This window comes from Rhinoraja longicauda, chromosome 3 (assembly GCF_053455715.1).
Source record: "Rhinoraja longicauda isolate Sanriku21f chromosome 3, sRhiLon1.1, whole genome shotgun sequence".
Classification (NCBI taxonomy): domain Eukaryota; kingdom Metazoa; phylum Chordata; class Chondrichthyes; order Rajiformes; family Arhynchobatidae; genus Rhinoraja; species Rhinoraja longicauda.
Genome location: NC_135955.1, coordinates 92029181 through 92045703, shown reverse-complemented (window position 1 = coordinate 92045703; position 16523 = coordinate 92029181).

The window sequence follows — 16523 nt, the reverse complement described above, 5'->3', positions numbered from 1 at the left end:
CTCCTCTCCTCTCTCTCCTCTCCTCTCCTCTCCTCTCCTCTCTCCTCTCTCTGTCCTGCGATGGCCGGCCAGGGTAAAGTTTGTCCACCCCGGCGCTGGGTCGTTGCTAACAGTCCTGACCCAGTCTGACTATGTTTGTCGGGTCTTGCTGCAAGTCTTGTCCAGAGTGGCTCCTGCTGGTCATCCAGCCAGCTGTACCCTCTACAAACGGGGCTGGGGTGGACGGGACACCACCCTCTCCTGTCTGCCTCTTGTTCCCCCAGGCGAGGGGTGTCAGGGGGGGAGATGGGGAGACATGAGACGACCCCCGGCCGCGGACAGCGTTGCCCGCAGATGCCGACAGATGCAAAGCCCGTGGAACAGGTAGCTTCACAACCACCGAGATAGAGAGAGAGAGAGAAAGAAAGAGAGCACACAGCCGGGCTCAGTGGAAGAAGCCAGCAATGACAGCCAGACCCTGCTGAACACATTCATAGCATCCTGAGAAGGAGGAGGGAGAGAGAGAGAGAGAGAGAGAGAGAATTGAGAGAGAACAGAGAGAGAGAATTGAGAGAGAGAGAATTGAGAGAGAGAATTGAGAGAGAGAATTGAGAGAGAGAGAGAGAGAGAGAGAGAGAGAGAGAGAGAGAGAGAGAGAGAGAGAATTGAGAGAATTGGGAGAGGGAATTGAGAGAGAGAGAGAGAGAGAGAATTGAGAGAATTGGTCTCCTAATTTGAGGAAGGACGTCCTTGCTATTGAGGCAGTGCAGCGTAGGTTCACCAGGTTAATCCCCGGGATGGTGGGACTGTCATATGAGGAAAGATTGGAAAGACTGGGCTTGTATTCACTGGAGTTTAGAAGGATGAGAGGGGATCTTATAGAGACGTTTAAAATTACGAAAGGACTGGACAAGCTAGATGCAGGAAAAATGTTCCCAATGTTGGGGGAGTCCAGAACCAGGGGCCACACAGTCTAAGAATAAAGGGGAGTCCATTTAAAACTGAGGTGAGAAAGAACTTTGTCACCCAGAGAGTTGTGAATTTGTGGAATTCTCTGCCACAGAGGGCAGTGGAGGCCAATTCACTGGATGGATTTAAAAGAGAGTTAGATAGAGCTCTAGGGGCTAGTGGAATCAAGGGATATGGGGAGAAGGCAGGCACGGGTTACTGATTGTGGATGATCAGCCATGATCACAATGAATGGCGGTGCTGGCTCGAAGGGCCAAATGGCCTCCTCCTGCACCTATTTTCCATGTTTTGATGAGAGAGATAGACCTGCCACTCAGCAGTCGCTCTGAAGAAGGGTCTCAACCCAAAACGTCACCTATCCATGTTCTCCACAGATGCTGCCTGACCCACTGAGTTACTCCAGCACTCTGTGAAACGTCACCTATCCATGTTCTCCACAGATGCTGCCTGACCCGCTGAGTTACTCCAGCACTCTATGAAGGCATATAACGTAACAAAGATCAGTGGGAAGCCAGAGGATTTGGCGAGCTTTTAAAGAACAACAGAAGGTAACAAAAAAGGTAATACGGGGAAAAAAGTTGAAATACGAAGGAAAGCCAGCCAATAATTTAAAAGAGGACAGCAAGAGTTTCTTCAGTTATATAAAGACAAAGAAAGAGGGAAGAGTGGATGTTTGGCCGCTGGAGAATGATGCAGGAGAAGTGATGATTTGGAAAGGCAGAGGAGTTGACAATAGACAATAGGTGCAGGAGGAGGCCATTTGGCCCTTCGAGCTAGCACCGCCATTCAATGTGATCACGGCTGATCATCCACAATCAGTACCCCGTTCCTGCCTTCTCCCCATACCCCCTGACTCCGCTATCCTTAAGAACTCTATCTAGCTCTCTCTCTTGAATGCATTCGGAAAATTGGCCTCCACTGCCTTCTGAGGCAGAGAATTCCACAGATTCACAACTCTCTGACCGAAATTTTTTTTTCCTGATCTCCGTTCTAAATGGCCTACCCATTATTCTTAAACTGTGGCCCCTGGTTCTGGACTCCCCCAACATTGGGGACATGTTTCCTGCCTCTAACGTGTCCAACCCCTTAATAATCTTATACGTTTCGATAAGATCTCCTCTCATCCTTCTAAATTCCAGTGTATACAAGCCTAGTCGCTCCAGTCTTTCAACGTACGACAGTCCCGCCATTCCGGGAATTAACCTGGTGAACCTACGCTGCACGCCCCCAATAGCAAGAATGTCCTTCCTTTTTTGCATCAGTCTTCACAGTGAAAGACACCAGCAGATGCCTGCAACCCTAGAGAATCAGGGGGTGGACGTTAGTGTAGTGTAATTCTGTAATCAAGACCAAGTTTTACTATTTATAAGGTCATAGGTGATAGGAACAGAATTAGGCCATTCGGCCCATCAGGTCTACTCCACCATTCAATCACGACTGATCTCTCTTTCCCTCCTAACCCCATTCTCCTGCCTTCTCCCCATAACCCCTGACACCCGCACTAATCAAGAATCTATCTATCTCTGCCTTAAAGATATCCACTGACTTGTGGCCTCCATAGCCGTCTGTGGCAAAGAATTCCACAGATTCACTGCCCTCTGGCTAAAGAAAAATCTGGTAATCAATTTTCTGTGCAGTCTTGTCATGTGAGAATGTAAAAGCTGTAGCAAAGTTGCGCTCAGGAGATCAGCTTTGAAGGGGTCTCCAGGTGCGAACATGTCTTAATAAATCGCCCGTTACCCAGAACACCAATTCCGCGTGGCCTTTCCAATTGCTTCTCTACCGTAGTGGCATCTAAAAGAGTTTTAGTTCGGCAGACTCGGTGATCGTTTCACTGAACACCTCCGCTAGGTCCCACTACCCGACCTCCCGGTCGCTAAACACGTCCACCCACACCCCCTCCCACTCCCACACTGACCTTTCTGACCTGGGCCTCCTCCATTGTCAGAGTGAGGCCCAGCGCAAATTGGAGGAACAGCACCTCGTATTTCGCTTGGGCAGCTTACACCCCAGCGGTATGAACATTGACTTCTCTAACTTCAAGTGATCCATACTATCCCTCTCTCCCCATCCCTCCACCACCCTAGTTCTCCGACCAGTTTCTCTATCCGTCTGATTAATTTTACTGACTGTATAAGAAAATAACTGCAGATGCTGGTACAAATCGAAGGTATTTATTCACAAAATGCTGGAGTAACTCAGCAGGTCAGGCAGCATCTCAGGAGAGAAGGAATGGGCGACGTTTCGAGTCGAGACCCTTCTTCAGACTGACTGTATACCTCATTGTCATCTTCCCTTCATTGATTCTACATTTCCTACACCATCGCCTGCTTTGATCTGTCATTTTCACACCTTGTACTTCCATATCTCTAGAATCCCTCCGCTGACTCTCAGTCTGAAGAAGGGTCTCGAGCCGAAATGTCACCCATTCCTTCTCTCCAGAGATGCTGCCTGACCCGCTGAGTTATTATCTGAATGGTGTCAGATTAGGAAAAGGGGAGGTGCAACGAGACATGGGTGTCCTTGTACATCAGTCACTGAAAGTAAACATGCAGGCACAGCAGGCAGTGAAGAAAGCCAATGGCATGTTGGCCTTCATTGCGAGAGGATTTGAGTTTAGGAGCAAGGAGGTCCTACTGCAGTTGTACAGGGCCCCAGTGAGACCGCACCTGGAGTATTATGTACAACGTTCGTCTCCTAATTTGAGGAAGGATATTCTTGCTATTGAGGCAGTGCAGCGTAGGTTTACTAGGTTAATTCCCGGGATGGCGGGACTGTCATATGTTGAAAGACTGGAGCGACTGGGCTTGTATTCACAGGGATTTAGAAGGATGAGAGGGAATCTTATAGAAACATATAAAATTCTTAAAGGATTGGACAGACTAGATGCAGGAAACGTGTTCCCGATGTTGGGGAGTCTAGAACGAGGGGCCACAGTTTAAGAATAAGGGGGAGGCCATTTAGAACTGAGATGAAGAAAAGCTTTTTCACCCAGAGAGTTGTGAATTTGTGGAATTCTCTGCCACAGAGGGCAGTGAAGGCCGATTCACTGGATGTTTTCAAGAGAGAGCCAAAGGAATCAAAGGATATGGGGATAAAGCAGGAATGGTGTACTGATTATAAATGATCGGCTACGGACATATTCAATGGCAGTGCTGGTTTGAAGGGCCGAATGGCCTACTCCTGCACTTCGCGGGGCTAGGGGCCCTGACACAGCGGGTCAGGCAGCATCTGTGGAGAACATGGATAGGTGATGTTTCACAGAGTGCTGGAGTAACTGAGCGGGTCAGGCAGCATCTGTGGAGAACATGGATAGGTGATGTTTTGGTCTGGTAAAGGGCCTCGACAAGAAACGTCACCTATCCATGTTCTCCACAGATGCTGCCTGACCCGCTGAGTTACTCCAGCACTCTGTGAAACGTCACCTATCCATGTTCTCCCCAGATGCTGCCTGACCCGCTGAGTCAGGCCCCTAGCCCCGCGAAGTGCCTGAGTAGGCCGGGAAGGCGGATGGATGAAGGCCGCAGCAGAAAAGGGTCCCCGGTGGTCTTGGACTCCACGCCACTGGATCCTGACCCAGATCTGTCAAGGACTGTGTGGTGGCTGTCTGTGCACCAGTCTCCCCACGTTAAACAAAGTTAAACAAAGCAGGGGGGAGTTGCGTTACCACAGTGGAACCTCACGTACGATGGACCAAGCTGAGGTTGTGGGGTGAGTGGGCTAACTGGACCGCACACTGTGGGGGGCAAGGCCCCTGGCTCCCAACATTCACATCGTCTGCCCAGTGCCCTGCTGATCCAGTGCCAGGTGTGCCAGCGTCTGTCCCGACACACACACACCACACAACACACACTGGCATCTGGCCCGATGCAGGATTACCATCAACGTATCGCCTCTCTCTCTCCCCACAGCGAGGGCAGGCAATTACATTTAAACAGATGAATGCCTTGTTAAAGCAGAGGGATTTGATGGACCCGGCAGGTAGAAGCACCATAATGGTTCCCAGCGGGATTTTATGCCTTGAAGGTGCCCTTGAAGTGGAGGCTTACGTTTATTATAGAGTCGTAGAGTGATGCAGTGTGGAAACATGCCCTATATGCCCACACTGACCAACATGCCCCATCTACACTAGTCCCACACCGACCAACATGCCCCATCTACACTAGTCCCACACCGACCAACATGCCCCATCTACACTAGTCCCACCTGCCCACACAGACCAACATGCCCCATCTACACTAGTCCCACCCACCCACACCGACCAACATGCCCCATCTACACTAGTCCCACCCACCCACACAGACCAACATGCCCCATCTACACTAGTCCCACCCCCCACACAGACCAACATGCCCCATCTACACTAGTCCCACACCGGCCAACATGCCCCATCTACACTAGTCCCACACCGACCAACATGCCCCATCTACACTAGTCCCACACCGACCAACATGCCCCATCTACACTAGTCCCACCTGCCCACACCGACCAACATGCCCCATCTACACTAGACCCACCTGCCCACACCGACCAACATGCCCCATCTACACTAGTCCCACCTGCCCACACCGACCAACATGCCCCATCTACACTAGTCCCACCTGCCCACAGAGAAAGGGTTTCGACTTGAAACGTCACCTATCCACGTTCTCCACAGATGCTGCCTGACCCGCTGAGTTACTCCAGCACTCTGTGTTTACCTAAACTAAAGTGTGTTTGTAGTGAACATGGTTGGTTGCTAATGCTTGTGCCATTTCTCTCTGCTGTGACATCTCTCTCAGTCAGATGGGTTCGTCTCATCCTCTCGTGAACTTGGCTTTGCGTTTCCCACTGGATGCCATTCCAACAGATGGCACGGGAAACCTTTCACCAGGCAGCAACTTCAGCAGCTCCCTGCCTCCTTCCTGATTACCACGTCAGCCTGACATGCTTCCTCCCTCTCTCCTGGTGGAGCCAGAGTAGAGTCACAGAGACACAGAGACACAGAGACACAGAGACACAGAGACACAGAGACACAGAGACACAGAGACACAGGGACACAGGGACACAGAGACACAGAGACACAGAGACACAGAGACACAGAGACACAGAGACACAGAGACACAGAGACACAGAGACACAGAGTCACAGAGACACAGAGACACAGAGTCACAGAGACAGAGTCACAGGGACACAGAGACACAGAGACACAGAGACACAGGGACACAGAGACACAGAGACACAGAGACACAGAGACACAGAGACACAGAGACACAGAGACACAGAGACACAGAGACACAGAGACACAGAGACACAGACACAGAGACACAGAGACACAGAGACACAGAGACACAGAGACACAGAGTCACAGAGTCACAGAGACACAGAGACACAGAGACACAGAGACACAGAGACCCAGAGACACAGAGTCACAGAGACACAGAGACACAGAGACACAGAGACACAGAGACACAGAGAGACAGAGACACAGAGACCCAGAGACACAGAGTCACAGACACAGAGACACAGAGACACAGAGACACAGAGACACAGAGTCACAGAGACACAGAGACACAGAGACACAGAGACACAGAGACAGAGACACAGAGACACAGAGACACAGAGACACAGAGACACAGAGACACAGAGACACAGAGACACAGGGACACAGGGACACAGGGACACAGAGACACAGGGACACAGAGACACAGAGACACAGGGACACAGGGACACAGAGACACAGGGACACAGAGACACAGAGACACAGAGACACAGAGTCACAGAGACACAGAGTCACAGAGACACAGAGACACAGAGACACAGGGACACAGAGACACAGAGACACAGAGACACAGAGACACAGGGACACAGAGACACAGAGACACAGAGACACAGAGACACAGAGTCACAGAGACACAGAGACACAGAGACACAGAGACACAGAGACACAGAGACACAGAGACACAGAGACACAGAGATTGTGGATGATCAGCCATGATCACAATGAATGGCGGTGCTGGCTTGAAGGGCCGAATGGCCTCCTCCTGCACCTATTGTCTATGTTTAATACGATAAGTTATAATTCTTATTTGTGAAACACGTGTTGATCATCCTGCTTTATGAAAGATGTCAAGCTGGAAAGGGCGCAGAGAAGATTTAGGAGGTTGTTGCCAGGACTCGAGGGGCCTGAGCTACAGGGAGGGTTTGGGGCAGGCTGGGACTCGATTCATTGGAGCGCAGGAGGATGAGGGGCGATCTTATAGAGGTGTGTAAAATCATGAGAGGAAAAGATGGAAAGGAATCATGAAAGGAAAAGCTAACTAGAGGGCAGAGCTGAAAGCAAGAGCGGAAATGATTTAATGGGAACTTGAGAAATCAAGAACAAGAGGACACAGATTTAAGGTGACAGGGAAAATATTTAATAGGAACCTGAGAAGCAATTTGTTCACACAAAGGGAGGTGGGTGTATGGAGCAGGTTGGCAGGGAAAGCAATCGTGGCAGGTAATATAACACACTTTAAACGGTACTAGACCAAGGGGACTTGTTCGGCGCAAACTTCTCCTGCATTGGTGCAATATCCTCTCCTCCCCCACTCCCCCCTCCTCCATCCTCCCTCCATCCTCCACACCCTCCACCCCCCCCTCCCTCCCTCCCCCTTCCCTCCATCCCTGATCCCTCCCCCTCACCTCCTCTCTCCCCACCCTCCCCCTCCCTCGACTCCCCCCTCCCCCTCCCCTCCTCTCCCCCCTCCCTCACCCTCACTCCCCACCCTCCCCCCTCCCTCCACCCCTTCCCTCCACCCCTCCCTCCACTCCCCCCTCTTCCCCTCCTCCTCCCCCTCCCATTCCCCTCCCCCCAACTCCATCCCCCTCAACCCCCCTTATCCCCCCTCCTCCCCCTCCCTCCCCCTCCCTCTTCCCCCACCCTCCCTCCCTCCCCCCTCGTCCCTCCCAAGGAGATAGATTTAAACTTTAAAATGTGAATAACTTTAAAAATATAACACCGATTTCAATGAAGCTTCTTCCATTGGCACCAAAGGGACGACGGTGAGTAAAGGTGGGCCTAACATTGTCGCGCTATCGTGCACAGTTTTGGCTGTAGTTCCGGAACAAACAAACAAACATGAGTTTTAGTATATAGATGTGGACAGGTACATGGATAGGGCAGGTTTGGAGGGATATTGGCCAAATATAGGCAGGTGGGACTAGTGTAGCTGGGACATGTTAGCAGGTCATGTCCATACGTTGTAGGAGCAGAATTGGGCCATTCGGCCCATCAAGTCTACTCCGTCATTCGATCATGGCTGATCTATCTCTCCCTCCCAACCCCATTCTCCTGCCTTTTTCCTATAAACCCCCGACACCTGTGGGTGTAGACACTTGCACCGTGCACACGTTTACACAGGTAACTAGGAAATTAAGGTGAGGGGGAAAGATTTCATAGGAACCTGAGGGGTAACTTTTTCACACAGAGGGTGGTGGGTGTATGGTGTATGCCAGAGGAGGTAGTTGAGGCTAGGACTATCCCAACATTTAAGAAACAGTTAGACAGGTACATGGATAGGACAGGTTTGGAGGGATATGGGCCAAACACAGGCAGGTGGGACTAGTGTAGCTGGGACATTGTTGGCCGGTGTGGGCAAGTTGGGCCGAAGGGCCTGTTTCCACACTGTCACTCTATGACTCTAAGCTATATTTGGAAAGGAAAGCTTTTAGTTTTATGTGATCGCTGACCATCATAATCATTTCCCATCAAATGAGAATGGATCCAGTGATATTTTATTCCAACAATCTTCATCATCCAGAGAACACAGCAAGTTATAATTCCTATTTGGGTGGCATGGTGGTGCAGCGGTAGAGTTGCCGCCTTACAGCGAATGCAGCGCCGGAGACCCGGGTTCCATCCCGACTACGGGTGCTGTCTGTACGGAGTTTGTACGTTCTCCCCGTGACCTGCGTGGGTTTTCTCTGAGATCTTCGGTTTCCTCCCACACTCCAAAGACGTGCAGGTTTGTAGGTTAATTGGTTTGGTAAATGTAAAAATTGCCCCTAGTGGGTGTAGGATAGTGTTAGTGTGCGGGGATCGCTGGTCAGCGCGGACCCGGTGGGCCAAAGGGCCTGTTTCCGCGCTGTATCTCTAAAACTAAAACTAAAAGAAAGTTAAAACAGAACAGATTCTGTTGTCGAATGTAGTTTCTCTGAAGTATCATCAGAATAGCTTTCATCCACAGGAACGATCTATTAATCCCATTAAACATTTATACTTATTTCATTGTTAAATGAGATCCTCTCAGCAGAACCACAGTCTTTCACCGTACAAAATCATAAGAGGAATAGATCGGGTAGACGCACAGAGTCTCTTGCCCAGAGTAGGGGAATCGAGGACCAGAGGACACAGGTTCAAGGTGAAGGGGAAAAGATCTAAAAGGAATCTGAGGGGTAACCTTTTCACACAGAGGGTGGTGGGTGTATGGAACGAGCTGCCAGAGGAGGTAGTTGAGGCTGGGACTACCCCATCATTTATGAAACAGTTGGACAGGTACATGGATAGGACAGGTTTGGAGGGATATGTGCCAAACGCAGGTTGGTCAGTGTGGGCAAGTTGGGCTGAAGGGCCTGTTTTCACGCTCGATGACTCTATGACTCTGTGATACTCTTGGCTCAATGTGAGAATGTGAGGAACAAGAGCCAGCTCACCCCCTGTGGTCTATCCTTGCTCAAAAACACCCTTCAACTAAAGGCCTCATTTCCTCCAATTCTCCATGACATTAGTTTCAGTACAAACATAGTCATAGAATCACGGAAACAGGCCCTTCAGCCCAACTCATCCAACATGCCTCATCTACACTAGTCCCACCTGCCCGCGTTTGGCCCATATCCCTCCAAACCTGCCCTATCCATGTACCTGTCCAAATGTCTCTTAAATGTTGCGATTGAAGATTATTCTACCATATAAGATTATTTATATAAGATTATTAAGGGATTGGACACGTTAGAGGCGGGAAACATGTTCCCAATGTTGGGGGAGTCCAGAACCAGGGGCCACAGTTTAAGAATAAGGGGTAGGCCATTTAGAACAGAGATGAGGAAAAGCATTTTCACTCAGAGAGTTGTGAATCTGTGGAATTCTCTGCCTCAGAAGGCAGTGGAGGCCAATTCTTTGGATGCTTTCAAGAGAGAGCTAGATAGAGCTCTTAAGGATAGTGGAGTCAAGAGATATGGAGAGAAGGCAGGAACGGGGTACTGATTGTGGATGATCAGCCATGATCACAGTGAATGGCAGTGTTGGCTGGAAGGGCCAAATGGCCTCCTCTTGCACCTATTGTCTATTGATAGTCCCTTCAGTTTCTATTACACTCATAGAGTGATACAGTGTGGAAACAGGCCCCTCGGCCCAACTTTCCCACACCGGCCACCTGCCTGCACTTGGTCCATATCCCTCCAAACCTGTCCTATCCATGTACCTGTCTAATTGGTTCTTAAATGTTGTGATAGTTTAATTTTCAGTTCCTTGTCATGTGTACCGACGTGCAGTGAAAAGTCCCAGCCTCAACTACCTCCTCTGGCAGCTCGTTCCATACACCCACCACCCTCTGTGAGAAAAAGGTTCTTCTTTCCCCTCTCACCTTAAACCTATGTCCTCTGGTCCTTGACTAGCTTACTCTGGATAAAAGATCCTATGCCTTCATCCTATCTATTCCCTCATGATTTTATCCACCTCTGTAAGATTCTCCATCATGGTCTGGTTTGGCTCAGCCACCAAGCACCACATCCGGAGGCTGCAACGGATCGTTCGCACAGCTGAGAAGGTTGTTGGCTGCAACCTTCCCCCCATTGACGAACTGTACACTGCAAGGGGCAGGAAGTGAGCGGGCACGATCATCTCTGACCCCTCTCACCCTGGCCACAAACTCTTCGAAGCACTTCCCTCTGGAAGGCGACTCCGGACTGTCAAAGCAGCCACAGCCAGACATAAACACAGCTTTATTTCCGCAAGTTTCAGCTCTACTCAACAACCAAAAGTCTGTCGTCTCTTTGTGCTCTGGTTTATTTCACCCACATGTTTAAACCGTAATGTTGTATCCTTAATGTTTTAATGTTTTATGCTTTATTCTTAATTGTTTACTGTATGTTTGTGTTATTACTTGTGAGCGGAGCACCAAGGCACATTCCTTGTATGTGTACATACTTGGCCAATACACTTATTCATTCATTCTTCTTCCTCCTGCAATCCATCATTTCTATTCTTGAATATATCCAGCGACTGAGGTCTTAGAAGTCCAAATATTTATAGCAAAAATAAAAATAAAATATTAGGCAGCAAGTGAACAGTCAGTTCTTGAAGTTGATGTGTTGGATGCAGGAGAAATGGGCAGGAGTAAAGACCTGAGCGACTTTGACAAGGGCCAAATTGTTCTGGCCAGACGACTGGGTCAGAGTATCTGTGAAACGGCAAGGCTTGTGGGGTGCTCCCGGTCAGCAGTGGTGAGTACCGACCGACAGTGGTCCGAGGAGGGACAAACCACAAACCGGCGACAGACAGGGTGTTGGGCGCCCAAGGCTCATCGATGCGCGAGGGCAACGAAGGCTATCCCATCTGGTCCGAACCGACAGAAGGTCGACTGTGGCACAAGTCACAGAAAATGTTAATGGTGGTGACGGGAGGAATGTGTCACAATACACAGTGCATCGCACCCTGCTGCGTATGGGGCTGCACACGGAGGACCAACAGCATATTGGGCAGGTGGGCATAATGTTTTGGCTCATTAGGTCATCATGTTTTGGCTGATCGGTGTAGGCATTAGTCTCTGTACTGACAAGGTTCGACATTCATCTTTAGCTAAACTACCTAATGATGTTGTAGGTGCAGTAGTTTGTGCCAGGATCTCATGTTTAACATCGGCCTGGTCAAGTGGGGACATTAATATGGGCTGTTCCTTAATGACTGTTGCACTTAACACATCGAGGAAAGTATTGAACAGAATCTATATTCGTCCCTGGAGCGTCCATTCAAAGGATATGACGCCATTTCGTTTAGTTTAGTCTAGTTTAGAGATACAGCGCGGAAACAGGCCCTTCGGCCCACCGGGTTCCGCGCCGCCCAGCGATCCCCGCACACTAACACTATCCTACACACACTGGGGACAATTTTTACATTTACCATGCCAATTAATCTACAAACCTGCACGTCTTTGGAGTGTGGGAGGAAACCGAAGATCTCGGAGAAAACCCACGCCGGTCACGGGGAGAACGTACAAACTCCGTACAGACGGCGCCCGTAGTCGGGATGGAACCTGAGTCTCCGGCGCTGCATTCGATGTAAGGCGGCAACTCTACCGCTGCGCCAACGTGCCGGCTGTTCTTGTGTTAGATTTTCTTAGACAAGATGAAATGGAACAGTTTTAGGGTTCGGGAATCCTTTTAAATGACTCCTTTTCTTTATATTAACTCTCCCTTGATTATGGTACACTTAAAATTCCAAATGCCACATCAGGTCAGTTTTATCAGTTTAGTTTATTGTCACGTGTACCGTGGTACAGTGAAAAGTTTTTGTTGCGCGCTAACCAGTCAGCGGAAAGACAATACATGATTACAATCGAGCCGTCCACAGTGTACAGATCACGGGCGGACACGGTGGCGCAGCGGTAGAGTTGCTGCCTTACAGCGAATGCAGCGCCGGAGACCCGGGTTCCATCCCGACTACGGGCGCTGTCTGTACGGAGTTTGTACGTTCTCCCCGTGACCTGCGTGGGTTTTCTCCGAGATCTTCGGTTTCCTCCCGCACTCCAATGACGTGCAGGTTTGTAGGTTAATTGGCTTGAGAACATGGATAGGTGACGTTTTGGGTCATGACTCTTTTTCGGACCTGATAGGTGCAGGAGTAGGCCATTCGGCTCTTTGAGCCAGCACCGCCATTCAATGTGATCATGGCTGATCATTCTGAATCAGTACCCCGTTCCTGCTTTCTCCCCATAAACCCCTGACTCCGCTATCCTTAAGAGCTCTATCTAGCTCTCTCTTGAATGTATTCAGAGAATTGGCCTCCACTGCCCTCTGAGGCAGAGAATTCCACAGATTCACAACTCTCTGACTAAAAAAGTTTTTCCTCATCTCTGTTCTAAATGGCCTACCCCTTATTCTTAAACTGTGGCCCCAGGTTCTGGACTCCCCCAACATTGGGAACATGTTTCCTGCCTCTAACATGTCCAACCCCTTAATAATCTTAATAATCTTAATAATAACGTTTCGATAAGATCCCCTCTCATCCTTCTAAATTCCAGTGTATACAAACCTAGTCGCTCCAGTCTTTCAACATACGACAGTCCCACCATTCCGGGAATTAATCTAGTAAACCTACGCTGCACGCCCTCAATCGCAAGAATATCCTTCCTCAAATTTGGAGACCAAAACTGCACACAGTACTCCAGGTGCGGTCTCTCTAGGGCCCTTCTCTCACCTATCCATGTTCTCCACAGATGCTGCTTGACCCGCTGAGTTACTCCAGCACTCTGTGAAACATCACCTATCCATGTCTGTAAGTGCGCGTTGCAAGTAATTTGCGTGACAGTTCCTGGGGTGGTCAGTTCCAAGAGAGGCAGCTGTGGAATTCTACAATGGGAAGATGGTTAAATGTGGGGTGTTTAGTTTGGGATGGAGTCGGGGGCTTTCCGCAATTGAACATTACTGCAAATGCAGGACAGAGTTAATGAAGGGCTCCTCTTTCCTCTCACACTCCAGTCACGGTGGCGCAGCGGTAGAGTTGCCGCCTTACAGCGAATGCAGCGCCGGAGACCCGGGTTCCATCCTGACTACGGGCGCCGTCTGTACGGAGTTTGTACGTTCTCCCCGTGACCTGCATGGGTTTTCTCAGAGATCTCCGGTTTCCTCCCACACTCCAAAGACGTGCAGGTTTGGAGGTTAATTGGCTTGGTAAATGTAAAAATTGTCCCCAGTGTGTGTAGGATAGTGTTAGTGTGCGGGGATCGCAGGTCTGCGCGGACCCGGTGGGCCGAATGGCCTGTTTCCGAGCTGTATCTATAAACTAAACTAAACTAAACATGGAGGTTTGTCGGTTAATTGGCGTTGGTTAAAATTGTGAATTGTCCCTAGTGTGTGTAGGATAGTGTAATGTACGGGGATCGCTGGTCGGCACGGACCCGGTGGGCCGAAGGGCCTGTTTCTGCGCTGTGTATCGAAAGTAAAGTAAGGTAAACTAAACTAAAGTCAAATCGAAGGAATAACTCAGCAGCATTAAGTCGGTCATAAATATTTGATTTTGTATTAGTTTTAAAATGCAGCAGGAATAGGTCAACAGAAGGAAATATTTCCACGCCGTATATTTGTTGATGAAAACTGGATTAGGGCAAGAGAAATAATCTGCCCATGCAGAACCGAAACAGTAAAGCTGCCCACTGATGTCGGCCACCGCAAATGAGGCCTTGGAAACAAGAGAGATTGTTAAGTTTTGTGAGTGATAATTCTTGCATGTCTGAGCGCAACTGAACTAGAAATGACATTGATTTACTCTCGACTTCAAAATGCTCATTCGAGCCACTGCAGAGGAATTTCAATAAAATAGTAGAATACATTACTTTAGTTGTTGTGCGCAGGAAGGAACTGCAGGTGCTGGTTTGAACCGAAGACCAGACACAGAGTGCTGGAGTAACTCAGCAGGTCAGGCAGCGTCTGTGGAGAACATGGATAGGTGACGTTTCACAGAGTGCTGGAGTAACTCAGCAGGTCAGGCAGCATCTGTGGTGCATTGGGGCAGAATGAGGCCATTCGGTGGGCCAAAGGGCCTGTTTCCACGCTATATCTCTAAACTAAACTAAACTAAAGCACCTCACACTTCCTTTTACAACCACCGTCAGCTGTGCAAGGCGATCAAGATGGGTCCAATCTCATGGTGTAATAAACAGTTTAATTTTTAATGTGCTGTGCCGATTTTGAGGTCAATACATTCGGAAAATGTCGTGCTGTGCGCTGATATTTAAATAATAAAAGTAAGATTATGAGATTGCAAATCCAAAAACGATTTCACAGCTCTGCGTGGTGGAGTCACAAATTATAAACCGGCAGATTCCATTCATTATTTACGAAGTTTGGATGTACTACGTTTAGTTTTAGTTTAGAGATACAGTGTGGAAGCAGGCCCTTCGGCCCACCGGGTCCACGCCGACCAATGCAGTGGAGGCCAATTCTCTGGATGCTTTCAAGAGAGAGCTAGATAGAGCTTTTAAGGATAGCGGAGTCAGGGGGTATGGGGAGAAGGCAGGAACGGGGTAGTGATTGTGGATGATCAGCCATGATCGCAGTGAATGGCAGTGCTGGCTCGAAGGGCCGAATGGCCTCCTCCTGCACCTATTGTCAATTGTCCAGTGAACGCCCGCACACGAACACTATCCTACACACAATCGGGACAATTTACAGTTTTACCGAAGACATTTAATCTACAAACCTGCACGTCTTTGGAGTGTGGGAGGAAACCGGAGCACCCGGAGAAAACCCACGCAGGTCACGGGGAGAACGTACAAACTCCGTACAGACAGCCCCCGTGAGGGTGGGCCCAACGCAATGTTCGTCCATGTTTGGGGGGAATGGGGTTCCAAACTTCATAAGCTCATAAGTGATTGGGGCAGAATTAGGCCATTTGGCCCATCAAGTCTACTCCGCCATTCAATCACGGCTGATCTATCTCTCCCTCCTAACCCCATTCTCCTGCCTTCTCCCCATAACCCTTGACACCCACACTAATCAAGAATCTATCAATCTCTGCCTTAAATATATCCACTGACTTGGCCTCCACAGCCGTCTGTGGCAATGAATTCCACAGATTCACCACCCTCTGACTAAAGAAATTCCTCCTCATCTCCTCCCTAAAGGAACGTCCTTTAATACCGAGGCTGTGCCCTCTGGTCTTAGACTCTCCCACTAGTGGAAACATCCTCTCCACATCCACTCTATCCAGGCCTTTCACTACTCAGTAAGTTTCAATGGGGTCCCGGTTTTGGCCAGTGTGGGCAAGGTGGGCCGAAAGGCCTGTTTCTACGTCCCAACTAACTACCTCCTCCAGCAACTCGCTTCACTTACGCACCCACCTCAACTTCCACCTGTGGCAACTTGTTTCATAACGGTCACAGGGCGGTCACGGTGGTGCAGCGGTAGAGTTGCCGCCTTACAGCAAATGCAGCGCCGGAGACCCGGGTTCCATCCCGACTACGGGCGCTGTCTGTACGGAGTTTGTACGTTCCCTCCGTGACCTGCGTGGGTTTTCTCCGAGATCTTCGGTTTCCTCCCACACTCCAAAGACGTGCAGGTATGTTGGTTAATTGGCTTGGTACAAATGTAAAAATTGTCCCTAGTGGGTGTAGGATAGTGTTAGTGTGCGGGGATCGCTGGTCGGCGCGGACCCGGTGGGCCGAAGGGCCTGTTTCCGCGCTGTATCTCTAAACTAAACTAAACTAATCTAAAAGCACCTAAAAGACAGTTAGACAGGTACATGGATAGGACAGGTTTGGAGGGATATGGACTAAATGTGGGCAGGTGGGACTAGTGTAGCTGGGACACGTTGGTCGGTGTGGGCAAGTTGGGCCGAT